This window comes from Engystomops pustulosus, chromosome 9 (assembly GCF_040894005.1).
Source record: "Engystomops pustulosus chromosome 9, aEngPut4.maternal, whole genome shotgun sequence".
NCBI lineage: Eukaryota > Metazoa > Chordata > Amphibia > Anura > Leptodactylidae > Engystomops > Engystomops pustulosus.
Genome location: NC_092419.1, coordinates 66390901 through 66404686, shown reverse-complemented (window position 1 = coordinate 66404686; position 13786 = coordinate 66390901). Strand labels below are relative to the sequence as shown.

General features: G+C 45.8%; 1 protein-coding gene and 65 pseudogenes across 1 annotated transcript in view; 65 read left to right on the top strand and 1 right to left on the bottom strand.

Moving 5' to 3' along the window:
* Positions 1-13786, bottom strand: part of LOC140076453 (uncharacterized) — a 107896-nt gene that overhangs the window by 31768 nt on the left and 62342 nt on the right. The window lies entirely within an intron of this gene.
* On the top strand, positions 7-125 carry LOC140088512 (5S ribosomal RNA; annotated as a pseudogene).
* On the top strand, positions 196-314 carry LOC140090000 (5S ribosomal RNA; annotated as a pseudogene).
* Positions 385-503, top strand: LOC140099282 (5S ribosomal RNA; annotated as a pseudogene).
* Positions 944-1062, top strand: LOC140099281 (5S ribosomal RNA; annotated as a pseudogene).
* LOC140089632 (5S ribosomal RNA) lies at positions 1133-1251 on the top strand (annotated as a pseudogene).
* LOC140099280 (5S ribosomal RNA) lies at positions 1324-1442 on the top strand (annotated as a pseudogene).
* Positions 1513-1631, top strand: LOC140092610 (5S ribosomal RNA; annotated as a pseudogene).
* On the top strand, positions 1702-1820 carry LOC140090087 (5S ribosomal RNA; annotated as a pseudogene).
* On the top strand, positions 1891-2009 carry LOC140080112 (5S ribosomal RNA; annotated as a pseudogene).
* On the top strand, positions 2080-2198 carry LOC140090186 (5S ribosomal RNA; annotated as a pseudogene).
* LOC140086203 (5S ribosomal RNA) lies at positions 2269-2387 on the top strand (annotated as a pseudogene).
* On the top strand, positions 2458-2576 carry LOC140099279 (5S ribosomal RNA; annotated as a pseudogene).
* On the top strand, positions 2647-2765 carry LOC140099277 (5S ribosomal RNA; annotated as a pseudogene).
* LOC140090086 (5S ribosomal RNA) lies at positions 2836-2954 on the top strand (annotated as a pseudogene).
* LOC140083290 (5S ribosomal RNA) lies at positions 3025-3143 on the top strand (annotated as a pseudogene).
* LOC140098374 (5S ribosomal RNA) lies at positions 3214-3332 on the top strand (annotated as a pseudogene).
* On the top strand, positions 3403-3521 carry LOC140092026 (5S ribosomal RNA; annotated as a pseudogene).
* Positions 3781-3899, top strand: LOC140086822 (5S ribosomal RNA; annotated as a pseudogene).
* Positions 3970-4088, top strand: LOC140092674 (5S ribosomal RNA; annotated as a pseudogene).
* Positions 4159-4277, top strand: LOC140085951 (5S ribosomal RNA; annotated as a pseudogene).
* Positions 4537-4655, top strand: LOC140086821 (5S ribosomal RNA; annotated as a pseudogene).
* LOC140099276 (5S ribosomal RNA) lies at positions 4726-4844 on the top strand (annotated as a pseudogene).
* Positions 4915-5033, top strand: LOC140087004 (5S ribosomal RNA; annotated as a pseudogene).
* LOC140086043 (5S ribosomal RNA) lies at positions 5104-5222 on the top strand (annotated as a pseudogene).
* LOC140086820 (5S ribosomal RNA) lies at positions 5482-5600 on the top strand (annotated as a pseudogene).
* On the top strand, positions 5671-5789 carry LOC140099275 (5S ribosomal RNA; annotated as a pseudogene).
* LOC140099274 (5S ribosomal RNA) lies at positions 5860-5978 on the top strand (annotated as a pseudogene).
* LOC140080111 (5S ribosomal RNA) lies at positions 6049-6167 on the top strand (annotated as a pseudogene).
* LOC140099273 (5S ribosomal RNA) lies at positions 6238-6356 on the top strand (annotated as a pseudogene).
* On the top strand, positions 6427-6545 carry LOC140097778 (5S ribosomal RNA; annotated as a pseudogene).
* On the top strand, positions 6616-6734 carry LOC140080109 (5S ribosomal RNA; annotated as a pseudogene).
* Positions 6805-6923, top strand: LOC140080108 (5S ribosomal RNA; annotated as a pseudogene).
* On the top strand, positions 6994-7112 carry LOC140090185 (5S ribosomal RNA; annotated as a pseudogene).
* LOC140085530 (5S ribosomal RNA) lies at positions 7183-7301 on the top strand (annotated as a pseudogene).
* LOC140100686 (5S ribosomal RNA) lies at positions 7372-7490 on the top strand (annotated as a pseudogene).
* On the top strand, positions 7561-7679 carry LOC140081680 (5S ribosomal RNA; annotated as a pseudogene).
* On the top strand, positions 7939-8057 carry LOC140080107 (5S ribosomal RNA; annotated as a pseudogene).
* On the top strand, positions 8128-8246 carry LOC140080106 (5S ribosomal RNA; annotated as a pseudogene).
* LOC140090184 (5S ribosomal RNA) lies at positions 8317-8435 on the top strand (annotated as a pseudogene).
* On the top strand, positions 8506-8624 carry LOC140099272 (5S ribosomal RNA; annotated as a pseudogene).
* LOC140099270 (5S ribosomal RNA) lies at positions 8695-8813 on the top strand (annotated as a pseudogene).
* Positions 8884-9002, top strand: LOC140099269 (5S ribosomal RNA; annotated as a pseudogene).
* Positions 9073-9191, top strand: LOC140097769 (5S ribosomal RNA; annotated as a pseudogene).
* Positions 9262-9380, top strand: LOC140080105 (5S ribosomal RNA; annotated as a pseudogene).
* On the top strand, positions 9451-9569 carry LOC140098373 (5S ribosomal RNA; annotated as a pseudogene).
* LOC140097780 (5S ribosomal RNA) lies at positions 9640-9758 on the top strand (annotated as a pseudogene).
* On the top strand, positions 10018-10136 carry LOC140086817 (5S ribosomal RNA; annotated as a pseudogene).
* Positions 10207-10325, top strand: LOC140078632 (5S ribosomal RNA; annotated as a pseudogene).
* Positions 10396-10514, top strand: LOC140086030 (5S ribosomal RNA; annotated as a pseudogene).
* Positions 10585-10703, top strand: LOC140080104 (5S ribosomal RNA; annotated as a pseudogene).
* LOC140084862 (5S ribosomal RNA) lies at positions 10774-10892 on the top strand (annotated as a pseudogene).
* Positions 10963-11081, top strand: LOC140099268 (5S ribosomal RNA; annotated as a pseudogene).
* LOC140099266 (5S ribosomal RNA) lies at positions 11152-11270 on the top strand (annotated as a pseudogene).
* LOC140080103 (5S ribosomal RNA) lies at positions 11341-11459 on the top strand (annotated as a pseudogene).
* On the top strand, positions 11530-11648 carry LOC140093979 (5S ribosomal RNA; annotated as a pseudogene).
* On the top strand, positions 11719-11837 carry LOC140099265 (5S ribosomal RNA; annotated as a pseudogene).
* On the top strand, positions 12097-12215 carry LOC140086816 (5S ribosomal RNA; annotated as a pseudogene).
* Positions 12286-12404, top strand: LOC140080102 (5S ribosomal RNA; annotated as a pseudogene).
* Positions 12475-12593, top strand: LOC140086018 (5S ribosomal RNA; annotated as a pseudogene).
* On the top strand, positions 12664-12782 carry LOC140080101 (5S ribosomal RNA; annotated as a pseudogene).
* Positions 12853-12971, top strand: LOC140082965 (5S ribosomal RNA; annotated as a pseudogene).
* LOC140081412 (5S ribosomal RNA) lies at positions 13042-13160 on the top strand (annotated as a pseudogene).
* On the top strand, positions 13231-13349 carry LOC140099264 (5S ribosomal RNA; annotated as a pseudogene).
* On the top strand, positions 13420-13538 carry LOC140089254 (5S ribosomal RNA; annotated as a pseudogene).
* LOC140078583 (5S ribosomal RNA) lies at positions 13609-13727 on the top strand (annotated as a pseudogene).

The following is a 13786-nucleotide window of genomic DNA, read 5'->3' as shown; positions in this document are numbered from 1 at the left end:
GCTGCTGTCAACGGCCATTCTAAGCTGAATGTGCCTGCTCTCGTCAGATCGCAGCAGCAATGCAGCTTAAGGCTTAGCAAGTACCAGCATGGGAGACTGGCTGGGAATCCCAAGTTCCGTTGACCTTTTTGAACCTGAAAATTGTGTTAGTTTCTCTATGAGATAGTAAAAGAAGGTTCAAATTGAACAGCTGCTGTCAACGGCCATTCTAAGCTGAATGTGCCTGCTCTCGACAGATCGCAGCAGCAATGCAGCTTAAGGCTTGGCAAGTACCAGCATGGGAGACTGGCTGGGAATCCCAAGTTCTGTTGACCTTTTTGAACCTGAAAATTGTGTTAGTTTCTCTATGAGATAGTAAAAGAAGGTTCAAATTGAACAGCTGCTGTCAACGGCCATTCTAAGCTGAATGTGCCTGCTCTCGTCAGATCGCAGCAGCAATGCAGCTTAAGGCTTGGCAAGTACCAGCATGGGAGACTGGCTGGGAATCCCAAGTTCCGTTGACCTTTTTGAACCTGAAAAATGTGTTAGTTTCTCTATGAGATAGTAAAGGAAGGTTCAAATTGAACAGCTGCTGTCAACGGCCATTCTAAGCTGAATGTGCGTGCTCTTGTCGGATCACAGCAGCGATGCGGCTTAAGGCTTGGCAAGTACCAGCATGGGAGACTGGCTGCGAATCCCAAGTTCCGTTGACCTTTTTGAACCTGAAAATTGTGTTAGTTTCTCTATGAGATAGTAAAAGAAGGTTCAAATTGAACAGCTGCTGTCAACGGCCATTCTAAGCTGAATGTGCCTGCTCTCGTCAGATCGCAGCAGCTTAAGGCTTGGCAAGTACCAGCATGGGAGACTGGCTGGGAATCCCAAGTTCCGTTGACCTTTTTGAACCTGAAAATTGTGTTAGTTTCTCTATGAGATAGTAAAAGAAGGTTCAAACTGAACAGCTGCTGTCAACGGCCATTCTAAGCTGAATGTGCCTGCTCTCGTCAGATCGCAGCAGCAATGCAGCTTAAGGCTTGGCAAGTACCAGCATGGGAGACTGGCTGGGAATCCCAAGTTCCGTTGACCTTTTTGAACCTGAAAATTGTTAGTTTCTCTGTCAAAGATGGTAAAAGAAGGTTCAAATTGAACAGCTGCTGTCAACGGCCATTCTAAGCTGAATGTGCCTGCTCTCGTCAGATTGCAGCAGCAATGCAGCTTAAGGCTTGGCAAGTACCAGCATGGGAGACTGGCTGGGAATCCCAAGTTCTGTTGACCTTTTTGAACCTGAAATTTGTGTTAGTTTCTCTGTCAAAGATGGTAAAAGAAGGTTCAAATTGAACAGCTGCTGTCAACGGCCATTCTAAGCTGAATGTGCCTGCTCTCGTCAGATCGCAGCAGCAATGCAGCTTAAGGCTTGGCAAGTACCAGCATGGGAGACTGGCTGGGAATCCCAAGTTCCGTTGACCTTTTTGAACCTGAAAATTGTGTTAGTTTCTCTATGAGATAGTAAAAGAAGGTTCAAATTGAACAGCTGCTGTCAACGGCCATTCTAAGCTGAATGTGCCTGCTCTCGTCAGATCGCATCAGCAATGCAGCTTAAGGCTTGGCAAGTACCAGCATGGGAGACTGGCTGGGAATCCCAAGTTCTGTTGACCTTTTTGAACCTGAAAATTGTGTTAGTTTCTCTATGAGATAGTAAAAGAAGGTTCAAATTGTACAGCTGCTGTCAACAGCCATTCTAAGCTGAATGTGCCTGCTCTCGTCAGATCGCAGCAGCAATGCAGCTTAAGGCTTGGCAAGTACCAGCATGGGAGACTGGCTGGGAATCCCAAGTTCCGTTGACCTTTTTGAACCTGAAAATTGTGTTAGTTTCTCTATGAGATAGTAAAAGAAGGTTCAAATTGAACAGCTGCTGTCAACGGCCATTCTAAGCTGAATGTGCCTGCTCTCGTCAGATCGCAGCAGCAATGCAGCTTAAGGCTTGGCAAGTACCAGCATGGGAGACTGGCTGGGAATCCCAAGTTCTGTTGACCTTTTTGAACCTGAAAATTGTGTTAGTTTCTCTATGAGATAGTAAAAGAAGGTTCAAATTGAACACCTGCTGTCAACGGCCATTCTTAGCTGAATGTGCCTGCTCTCGTCAGATTGCAGCAGCAATGCAGCTTAAGGCTTGGCAAGTACCAGCATGGGAGACTGGCTGGGAATCCCAAGTTCCGTTGACCTTTTTGAACCTGAAAATTGTGTTAGTTTCTCTATGAGATAGTAAAAGAAGGTTCAAATTGAACAGCTGCTGTCAACGGCCATTCTAAGCTGAATGTGCCTGCTCTCGTCAGATCGCAGCAGCAATGCAGCTTAAGGCTTGGCAAGTACCAGCATGGGAGACTGACTGGGAATCCCAAGTTCCGTTGACCTTTTTGAACCTGAAAATTGTGTTACTTTCTCTATGAGATAGTGAAAGAAAGTAGAAATTAGGCAGCTGCTGTCAACGGCCATTCTAAGCTGAATGTGCCTGCTCTCGTCAGATCGCAGCAGCAATGCAGCTTAAGGCTTGGCAAGTACCAGCATGGGAGACTGGCTGGGAATCCCAAGTTCCGTTGACCTTTTTGAACCTGAAAATTGTTAGTTTCTCTGTCAAAGATGGTAAAAGAAGGTTCAAATTGAATAGCTGCTGTCAACGGCCATTCTAAGCTGAATGTGCCTGCTCTCGTCAGATCGCAGCAGCAATGCAGCTTAAGGCTTGGCAAGTACCAGCATGGGAGACTGGCTGGGAATCCCAAGTTCCGTTGACCTTTTTGAACCTGAAAATTGTTAGTTTCACTGTCAAAGATGGTAAAAGAAGGTTCAAATTGAACAGCTGCTGTCAACAGCCATTCTAAGCTGAATGTGCCTGCTCTCGTCAGATCGCAGCAGCAATGCAGCTTAAGGCTTGGCAAGTACCAGCATGGGAGACTGGCTGGGAATCCCAAGTTCCGTTGACCTTTTTGAACCTGAAAATTGTGTTAGTTTCTCTATGAGATAGTAAAAGAAGGTTCAAACTGAACAGCTGCTGTCAACGGCCATTCTAAGCTGAATGTCCCTGCTCTCGTCAGATCGCAGCAGCAATGCAGCTTAAGGCTTGGCAAGTACCAGCATGGGAGACTGGCTGGGAATCCCAAGTTCTGTTGACCTTTTTGAACCTGAAAATTGTGTTAGTTTCTCTATGAGATAGTAAAAGAAGGTTCAAATTGAACAGCTGTTTTCAACGGCCATTCTAAGTTGAATGTGCCTGCTCTCGTCAGATCGCAGCAGCAATGCAGCTTAAGGCTTGGCAAGTACCAGCATGGGAGACTGGCTGGAAATCCCAAGTTCTGTTGACCTTTTTGAACCTGAAAATTGTGTTAGTTTTTCTATGAGATAGTAAAAGAAAGTTCAAATTGAACAGCTGCTGTCAACGGCCATTGTAAGCTGAATGTGCCTGCTCTCGTCAGATCGCAGCAGCAATGCAGCTTAAGGCTTGGCAAGTACCAGCATGGGAGACTGGCTGGGAATCCCAAGTTCCGTTGACCTTTTTGAACCTGAAAATTGTTAGTTTCTCTGTCAAAGATGGTAAAAGAAGGTTCAAATTGAACAGCTGCTGTCAACGGCCATTCTAAGCTGAATGTGCCTGCTCTCGTCAGTTAGCAGCAGCAATGCAGCTTAAGGCTTGGCAAGTACCAGCCTGGGAGACTGGCTGGGAATCCCAAGTTCCGTTGACCTTTTTGAACCTGAAAATTGTGTTAGTTTCTCTATGAGATAGTAAAAGAAGGTTCAAACTGAACAGCTGCTGTCAACGGCCATTCTAAGCTGAATGTGCCTGCTCTCGTCAGATCGCAGCAGCAATGCAGCTTAAGGCTTGGCAAGTACCAGCATGGGAGACTGGCTGGGAATCCTAAGTTCTGTTGACCTTTTTGAACCTGAAAATTGTGTTAGTTTCTCTATGAGATAGTAAAAGAAGGTTCAAATTGAACAGCTGCTGTCAACGGCCATTCTAAGCTGAATGTGCCTGCTCTAGTCAGATCGCAGCAGCAATGCAGCTTAAGGCTTGGCAAGTACCAGCATGGGAGACTGGCTGGGAATCCCAAGTTCTGTTGACCTTTTTGAACCTGAAAATTGTGTTAGTTTCTCTATGAGATAGTAAAAGAAGGTTTAAATTGAACAGCTGCTGTCAACGGCCATTCTAAGCTGAATGTGCCTGCTCTCATCAGATCGCAGCAACAATGCAGCTTAAGGCTTGGCAAGTACCAGCATGGGAGACTGGCTGGGAATCCCAAGTTCCGTTGACCTTTTTGAACCTGAAAATTGTTAGTTTCTCTGTCAAAGATGGTAAAAGAAGGTTCAAATTGAACAGCTGCTGTCAACGGCCATTCTAAGCTGAATGTGCCTGCTCTCGTCAGTTAGCAGCAGCAATGCAGCTTAAGGCTTGGCAAGTACCAGCCTGGGAGACTGGCTGGGAATCCCAAGTTCCGTTGACCTTTTTGAACCTGAAAATTGTGTTAGTTTCTCTATGAGATAGTAAAAGAAGGTTCAAACTGAACAGCTGCTGTCAACGGCCATTCTAAGCTGAATGTGCCTGCTCTCGTCAGATCGCAGCAGCAATGCAGCTTAAGGCTTGGCAAGTACCAGCATGGGAGACTGGCTGGGAATCCTAAGTTCTGTTGACCTTTTTGAACCTGAAAATTGTGTTAGTTTCTCTATGAGATAGTAAAAGAAGGTTCAAATTGAACAGCTGCTGTCAACGGCCATTCTAAGCTGAATGTGCCTGCTCTCGTCAGATCGCAGCAGCAATGCAGCTTAAGGCTTGGCAAGTACCAGCATGGGAGACTGGCTGGGAATCCCAAGTTCCGTTGACCTTTTTGAACCTGAAAATTGTTAGTTTCTCTGTCAAAGATGGTAAAAGAAGGTTCAAATTGAACAGCTGCTGTCAACGGCCATTCTAAGCTGAATGTGCCTGCTCTCGTCAGATCGCAGCAGCAATGCAGCTTAAGGCTTGGCAGGTACCAGCATGGGAGACTGGCTGGGAATCCCAAGTTCTGTTGACCTTTTTGAACCTGAAAATTGTGTTAGTTTCTCTATGAGATAGTAAAAGAAGGTTTAAATTGAACAGCTGCTGTCAACGGCCATTCTAAGCTGAATGTGCCTGCTCTCGTCAGATCGCAGCAACAATGCAGCTTAAGGCTTGGCAAGTACCAGCATGGGAGACTGGCTGGGAATCCCAAGTTCCGTTGACCTTTTTGAACCTGAAAATTGTTAGTTTCTCTGTCAAAGATGGTAAAAGAAGGTTCAAATTGAACAGCTGCTGTCAACGGCCATGCTAAGCTGAATGTGCCTGCTCTCGTCAGTTAGCAGCAGCAATGCAGCTTAAGGCTTGGCAAGTACCAGCCTGGGAGACTGGCTGGGAATCCCAAGTTCCGTTGACCTTTTTGAACCTGAAAATTGTGTTAGTTTCTCTATGAGATAGTAAAAGAAGGTTCAAACTGAACAGCTGCTGTCAACGGCCATTCTAAGCTGAATGTGCCTGCTCTCGTCAGATCGCAGCAGCAATGCAGCTTAAGGCTTGGCAAGTACCAGCATGGGAGACTGGCTGGGAATCCTAAGTTCTGTTGACCTTTTTGAACCTGAAAATTGTGTTAGTTTCTCTATGAGATAGTAAAAGAAGGTTCAAATTGAACAGCTGCTGTCAACGGCCATTCTAAGCTGAATGTGCCTGCTCTCGTCAGATCGCAGCAGCAATGCAGCTTAAGGCTTGGCAAGTACCAGCATGGGAGACTGGCTGGGAATCCCAAGTTCCGTTGACCTTTTTGAACCTGAAAATTGTTAGTTTCTCTGTCAAAGATGGTAAAAGAAGGTTCAAATTGAACAGCTGCTGTCAACGGCCATTCTAAGCTGAATGTGCCTGCTCTCGTCAGATCGCAGCAGCAATGCAGCTTAAGGCTTGGCAAGTACCAGCATGGGAGACTGGCTGGGAATCCCAAGTTCCGTTGACCTTTTTGAACCTGAAAATTGTTAGTTTCTCTGTCAAAGATGGTAAAAGAAGGTTCAAATTGAACAGCTGCTGTCAACGGCCATTCTAAGCTGAATGTGCCTGCTCTCGTCAGATCGCAGCAGCAATGCAGCTTAAGGCTTGGCAAGTACCAGCATGGGAGACTGGCTGGGAATCCCAAGTTCTGTTGACCTTTTTGAACCTGAAAATTGTGTTAGTTTCTCTATGAGATAGTAAAAGAAGGTTCAAATTGAACAGCTGCTGTCAACGGCCATTCTAAGCTGAATGTGCCTGCTCTCGTCAGATCGCAGCAGCAATGCAGCTTAAGGCTTGGCAAGTACCAGCATGGGAGACTGGCTGGGAATCCCAAGTTCCGTTGACCTTTTTGAACCTGAAAATTGTGTTAGTTTCTCTATGAGATAGTAAAAGAAGGTTCAAATTGAACAGCTGCTGTCAACGGCCATTCTAAGCTGAATGTGCCTGCTCTCGTCAGATCGCATCAGCAATGCAGCTTAAGGCTTGGCAAGTACCAGCATGGGAGCCTGGCTGGGAATCCCAAGTTCTGTTGACCTTTTTGAACCTGAAAATTGTGTTAGTTTCTCTATGAGATAGTAAAAGAAGGTTCAAATTGAACAGCTGCTGTCAACGGCCATTCTAAGCTGAATGTGCCTGCTCTCGTCAGATCGCAGCAGCAATGCAGCTTAAGGCTTGGCAAGTACCAGCATGGGAGACTGGCTGGGAATCCCAAGTTCTGTTGACCTTTTTGAACCTGAAAATTGTGTTAGTTTCTCTATGAGATAGTAAAAGAAGGTTCAAATTGTACAGCTGCTGTCAACGGCCATTCTAAGCTGAATGTGCCTGCTCTCGTCAGATCGCAGCAGCAATGCAGCTTAAGGCTTGGCAAGTACCAGCATGGGAGACTGGCTGGGAATCCCAAGTTCTGTTGACCTTTTTGAACCTGAAAATTGTGTTAGTTTCTCTATGAGATAGTAAAAGAAGGTTCAAATTGAACAGCTGCTGTCAACGGCCATTCTTAGCTGAATGTGCCTGCTCTCGTCAGATTGCAGCAGCAATGCAGCTTAAGGCTTGGCAAGTACCAGCATGGGAGACTGGCTGGGAATCCCAAGTTCCGTTGACCTTTTTGAACCTGAAAATTGTTAGTTTCCATGTCAAAGATGGTAAAAGAAGGTTCAAATTGAACAGCTGCTGTCAACGGCCATTCCAAGCTGAATGTGCCTGCTCTCGTCAGATCGCAGCAGCAATGCAGCTTAAGGCTTGGCAAGTACCAGCATGGGAGACTGGCTGGGAATCCCAAGTTCCGTTGACCTTTTTGAACCTGAAAATTGTGTTAGTTTCTCTATGAGATAGTAAAAGAAGGTTCAAACTGAACAGCTGCTGTCAACGGCCATTCTAAGCTGAATGTGCCTGCTCTCATCAGATCGCAGCAGCAATGCAGCTTAAGGCTTGGCAAGTACCAGCATGGGAGACTGGCTGGGAATCCCAAGTTCCGTTGACCTTTTTGAACCTGAAAATTGTGTTAGTTTCTCTTTGAGATAGTAAAAGAAGGTTCAAATTGAACAGCTGCTGTCAACGGCCATTCTTAGCTGAATGTGCCTGCTCTCGTCAGATCGCAGCAGCAATGCAGCTTAAGGCTTGGCAAGTACCAGCATGGGAGACTGGCTGGGAATCCCAAGTTCCGTTGACCTTTTTGAACCTGAAAATTGTGTTAGTTTCTCTATGAGATAGTAAAAGAAGGTTCAAACTGAACAGCTGCTGTCAACGGCCATTCTAAGCTGAATGTGCGTGCTCTTGTCGGATCACAGCAGCGATGCGGCTTAAGGCTTGACAAGTACCGGCATGGGAGACTGGCTGCGAATCCCAAGTTCCGTTGACCTTTTTGAACCTGAAAATTGTGTTAGTTTCTCTATGAGATAGTAAAAGAAGGTTCAAACTGAACAGCTGCTGTCAACGGCCATTCTAAGCTGAATGTGCCTGCTCTCGTCAGATCGCAGCAGCAATGCAGCTTAAGGCTTGGCAAGTACCAGCATGGGAGACTGGCTGGGAATCCCAAGTTCTGTTGACCTTTTTGAACCTGAAAATTGTGTTAGTTTCTCTATGAGATAGTAAAAGAAGGTTCAAATTGTACAGCTGCTGTCAACGGCCATTCTAAGCTGAATGTGCCTGCTCTCGTCAGATCGCAGCAGCAATGCAGCTTAAGGCTTGGCAAGTACCAGCATGGGAGACTGGCTGGGAATCCCAAGTTCTGTTGACCTTTTTGAACCTGAAAATTGTGTTAGTTTCTCTATGAGATAGTAAAAGAAGGTTCAAATTGAACAGCTGCTGTCAACGGCCATTCTTAGCTGAATGTGCCTGCTCTCGTCAGATTGCAGCAGCAATGCAGCTTAAGGCTTGGCAAGTACCAGCATGGGAGACTGGCTGGGAATCCCAAGTTCCGTTGACCTTTTTGAACCTGAAAATTGTGTTAGTTTCTCTATGAGATAGTAAAAGAAGGTTCAAATTGAACAGCTGCTGTCAACGGCCATTCTAAGCTGAATGTGCCTGCTCTCGTCAGATCGCAGCAGCAATGCAGCTTAAGGCTTGGCAAGTACCAGCATGGGAGACTGGCTGGGAATCCCAAGTTCCGTTGACCTTTTTGAACCTGAAAATTGTGTTACTTTCTTTATGAGATAGTGAAAGAAAGTAGAAATTGGGCTGCTGCTGTCAACGGCCATTCTAAGCTGAATGTGCCTGCTCTCGTCAGATCGCAGCAGCAATGCAGCTTAAGGCTTGGCAAGTACCAGCATGGGAGACTGGCTGGGAATCCCAAGTTCCGTTGACCTTTTTGAACCTGAAAATTGTTAGTTTCTCTGTCAAAGATGGTAAAAGAAGGTTCAAATTGAATAGCTGCTGTCAACGGCCATTCTAAGCTGAATGTGCCTGCTCTCGTCAGATCGCAGCAGCAATGCAGCTTAAGGCTTGGCAAGTACCAGCATGGGAGACTGGCTGGGAATCCCAAGTTCCGTTGACCTTTTTGAACCTGAAAATTGTTAGTTTCACTGTCAAAGATGGTAAAAGAAGGTTCAAATTGAACAGCTGCTGTCATCTGCCATTCTAAGCTGAATGTGCCTGCTCTCGTCAGATCGCAGCAGCAATGCAGCTTAAGGCTTGGCAAGTACCAGCATGGGAGACTGGCTGGGAATCCCAAGTTCCGTTGACCTTTTTGAACCTGAAAATTGTGTTAGTTTCTCTATGAGATAGTAAAAGAAGGTTCAAACTGAACAGCTGCTGTCAACGGCCATTCTAAGCTGAATGTGCCTGCTCTCGTCAGATCGCAGCAGCAATGCAGCTTAAGGCTTGGCAAGTACCAGCATGGGAGACTGGCTGGGAATCCCAAGTTCTGTTGACCTTTTTGAACCTGAAAATTGTGTTAGTTTCTCTATGAGATAGTAAAAGAAGGTTCAAATTGAACAGCTGTTTTCAACGGCCATTCTAAGTTGAATGTGCCTGCTCTCGTCAGATCGCAGCAGCAATGCAGCTTAAGGCTTGGCAAGTACCAGCATGGGAGACTGGCTGGAAATCCCAAGTTCTGTTGACCTTTTTGAACCTGAAAATTGTGTTAGTTTTTCTATGAGATAGTAAAAGAAAGTTCAAATTGAACAGCTGCTGTCAACGGCCATTGTATGCTGAATGTGCCTGCTCTCGTCAGATCGCAGCAGCAATGCAGCTTAAGGCTTGGCAAGTACCAGCATGGGAGACTGGCTGGGAATCCCAAGTTCCGTTGACCTTTTTGAACCTGAAAATTGTTAGTTTCTCTGTCAAAGATGGTAAAAGAAGGTTCAAATTGAACAGCTGCTGTCAACGGCCATTCTAAGCTGAATGTGCCTGCTCTCGTCAGTTAGCAGCAGCAATGCAGCTTAAGGCTTGGCAAGTACCAGCCTGGGAGACTGGCTGGGAATCCCAAGTTCCGTTGACCTTTTTGAACCTGAAAATTGTGTTAGTTTCTCTATGAGATAGTAAAAGAAGGTTCAAACTGAACAGCTGCTGTCAACGGCCATTCTAAGCTGAATGTGCCTGCTCTCGTCAGATCGCAGCAGCAATGCAGCTTAAGGCTTGGCAAGTACCAGCATGGGAGACTGGCTGGGAATCCTAAGTTCTGTTGACCTTTTTGAACCTGAAAATTGTGTTAGTTTCTCTATGAGATAGTAAAAGAAGGTTCAAATTGAACAGCTGCTGTCAACGGCCATTCTAAGCTGAATGTGCCTGCTCTCGTCAGATCGCAGCAGCAATGCAGCTTAAGGCTTGGCAAGTACCAGCATGGGAGACCGGCTGGGAATCCCAAGTTCTGTTGACCTTTTTGAACCTGAAAATTGTGTTAGTTTCTCTATGAGATAGTAAAAGAAGGTTTAAATTGAACAGCTGCTGTCAACGGCCATTCTAAGCTGAATGTGCCTGCTCTCGTCAGATCGCAGCAACAATGCAGCTTAAGGCTTGGCAAGTACCAGCATGGGAGACTGGCTGGGAATCCCAAGTTCCGTTGACCTTTTTGAACCTGAAAATTGTGTTAGTTTCTCTATGAGATAGTAAAAGAAGGTTCAAATTGAACAGCTGCTGTCAACGGCCATTCTAAGCTGAATGTGCCTGCTCTCGTCAGATCGCAGCAGCAATGCAGCTTAAGGCTTGGCAAGTACCAGCATGGGAGACTGGCTGGGAATCCCAAGTTCTGTTGACCTTTTTGAACCTGAAAATTGTGTTAGTTTCTCTATGAGATAGTAAAAGAAGGTTCAAATTGAACAGCTGCTGTCAACGGCTATTCTTAGCTGAATGTGCCTGCTCTCGTCAGATCGCAGCAGCAATGCAGCTTAAGGCTTGGCAAGTACCAGCATGGGAGACTGGCTGGGAATCCCAAGTTCCGTTGACCTTTTTGAACCTGAAAATTGTGTTAGTTTCTCTATGAGATAGTAAAAGAAGGTTCAAATTGAACAGCTGCTGTCAACGGCCATTCTAAGCTGAATGTGCCTGCTCTCGTCAGATCGCAGCAGCAATGCAGCTTAAGGCTTGGCAAGTACCAGCATGGGAGACTGGCTGGGAATCCCAAGTTCCGTTGACCTTTTTGAACCTGAAAATTGTGTTACTTTCTCTATGAGATAGTGAAAGAAAGTAGAAATTAGGCAGCTGCTGTCAACGGCCATTCTAAGCTGAATGTGCCTGCTCTCGTCAGATCGCAGCAGCAATGCAGCTTAAGGCTTGGCAAGTACCAGCATGGGAGACTGGCTGGGAATCCCAAGTTCCGTTGACCTTTTTGAACCTGAAAATTGTTAGTTTCTCTGTCAAAGATGGTAAAAGAAGGTTCAAATTGAATAGCTGCTGTCAACGGCCATTCTAAGCTGAATGTGCCTGCTCTCGTCAGATCGCAGCAGCAATGCAGCTTAAGGCTTGGCAAGTACCAGCATGGGAGACTGGCTGGGAATCCCAAGTTCTGTTGACCTTTTTGAACCTGAAAATTGTGTTAGTTTCTCTATGAGATAGTAAAAGAAGGTTCAAATTGAACAGCTGCTGTCAACGGCCATTCTTAGCTGAATGTGCCTGCTCTCGTCAAATCGCAGCAGCAATGCAGCTTAAGGCTTGGCAAGTACCAGCATGGGAGACTGGCTGGGAATCCCAAGTTCCGTTGACCTTTTTGAACCTGAAAATTGTGTTAGTTTTTCTATGAGATAGTAAAAGAAAGTTCAAATTGAACAGCTGCTGTCAACGGCCATTCTAAGCTGAATGTGCCTGCTCTCGTCAGATCGCAGCAGCAATGCAGCTTAAGGCTTGGCAAGTACCAGCATGGGAGACTGGCTGGGAATCCCAAGTTCCGTTGACCTTTTTGAACCTGAAAATTGTTAGTTTCTCTGTCAAAGATGGTAAAAGAAGGTTCAAATTGAACAGCTGCTGTCAACGGCCATTCTAAGCTCAATGTGCCTGCTCTCGTCAGTTAGCAGCAGCAATGCAGCTTAAGGCTTGGCAAGTACCAGCCTGGGAGACTGGCTGGGAATCCCAAGTTCCGTTGACCTTTTTGAACCTGAAAATTGTGTTAGTTTCTCTATGAGATAGTAAAAGAAGGTTCAAACTGAACAGCTGCTGTCAACGGCCATTCTAAGCTGAATGTGCCTGCTCTCGTCAGATCGCAGCAGCAATGCAGCTTAAGGCTTGGCAAGTACCAGCATGGGAGACTGGCTGGGAATCCTAAGTTCTGTTGACCTTTTTGAACCTGAAAATTGTGTTAGTTTCTCTATGAGATAGTAAAAGAAGGTTCAAATTGAACAGCTGCTGTCAACGGCCATTCTAAGCTGAATGTGCCTGCTCTCGTCAGATCGCAGCAGCAATGCAGCTTAAGGCTTGGCAAGTACCAGCATGGGAGACTGGCTGGGAATCCCAAGTTCTGTTGACCTTTTTGAACCTGAAAATTGTGTTAGTTTCTCTATGAGATAGTAAAAGAAGGTTTAAATTGAACAGCTGCTGTCAACGGCCATTCTAAGCTGAATGTGCCTGCTCTCGTCAGATCGCAGCAACAATGCAGCTTAAGGCTTGGCAAGTACCAGCATGGGAGACTGGCTGGGAATCCCAAGTTCCGTTGACCTTTTTGAACCTGAAAATTGTGTTAGTTTCTCTATGAGATAGTAAAAGAAGGTTCAAATTGAACAGCTGCTGTCAACGGCCATTCTAAGCTGAATGTGCCTGCTCTCGTCAGATCGCAGCAGCAATGCAGCTTAAGGCTTGGCAAGTACCAGCATGGGAGACTGGCTGGGAATCCCAAGTTCTGTTGACCTTTTTGAACCTGAAAATTGTGTTAGTTTCTCTATGAGATAGTAAAAGAAGGTTCAAATTGAACAGCTGCTGTCAACGGCCATTCTTAGCTGAATGTGCCTGCTCTCGTCAGATCGCAGCAGCAATGCAGCTTAAGGCTTGGCAAGTACCAGCATGGGAGACTGGCTGGGAATCCCAAGTTCTGTTGACCTTTTTGAACCTGAAAATTGTGTTAGTTTCTCTATGAGATAGTAAAAGAAGGTTCAAATTGAACAGCTGCTGTCAACGGCCATTCTAAGCTGAATGTGCCTGCTCTCGTCAGATCGCAGCAGCAATGCAGCTTAAGGCTTGGCAAGTACCAGCATGGGAGACTGGCTGGGAATCCCAAGTACCGTTGACCTTTTTGAACCTGAAAATTGTGTTACTTTCTCTATGAGATAGTGAAAGAAAGTAGAAATTAGGCAGCTGCTGTCAACGGCCATTCTAAGCTGAATGTGCCTGCTCTCGTCAGATCGCAGCAGCAATGCAGCTTAAGGCTTGGCAAGTACCAGCATGGGAGACTGGCTGGGAATCCCAAGTTCCGTTGACCTTTTTGAACCTGAAAATTGTTAGTTTCACTGTCAAAGATGGTAAAAGAAGGTTCAAATTGAACAGCTGCTGTCAACAGCCATTCTAAGCTGAATGTGCCTGCTCTCGTCAGATCGCAGCAACAATGCAGCTTAAGGCTTGGCAAGTACCAGCATGGGAGACTGGCTGGGAATCCCAAGTTCCGTTGACCTTTTTGAACCTGAAAATTGTGTTAGTTTCTCTATGAGATAGTAAAAGAAGGTTCAAACTGAACAGCTGCTGTCAACGGCCATTCTAAGCTGAATGTGCCTGCTCTCGTCAGATCGCAGCAGCAATGCAGCTTTAGGCTTGGCAAGTACCAGCATGGGAGACTGGCTGGGAATCCCAAGTTCTGTTGACCTTTTTGAACCTGAAAATTGTGTTAGTTTCTCTATGAGATAGTAAAAGAAGGTTCAAATT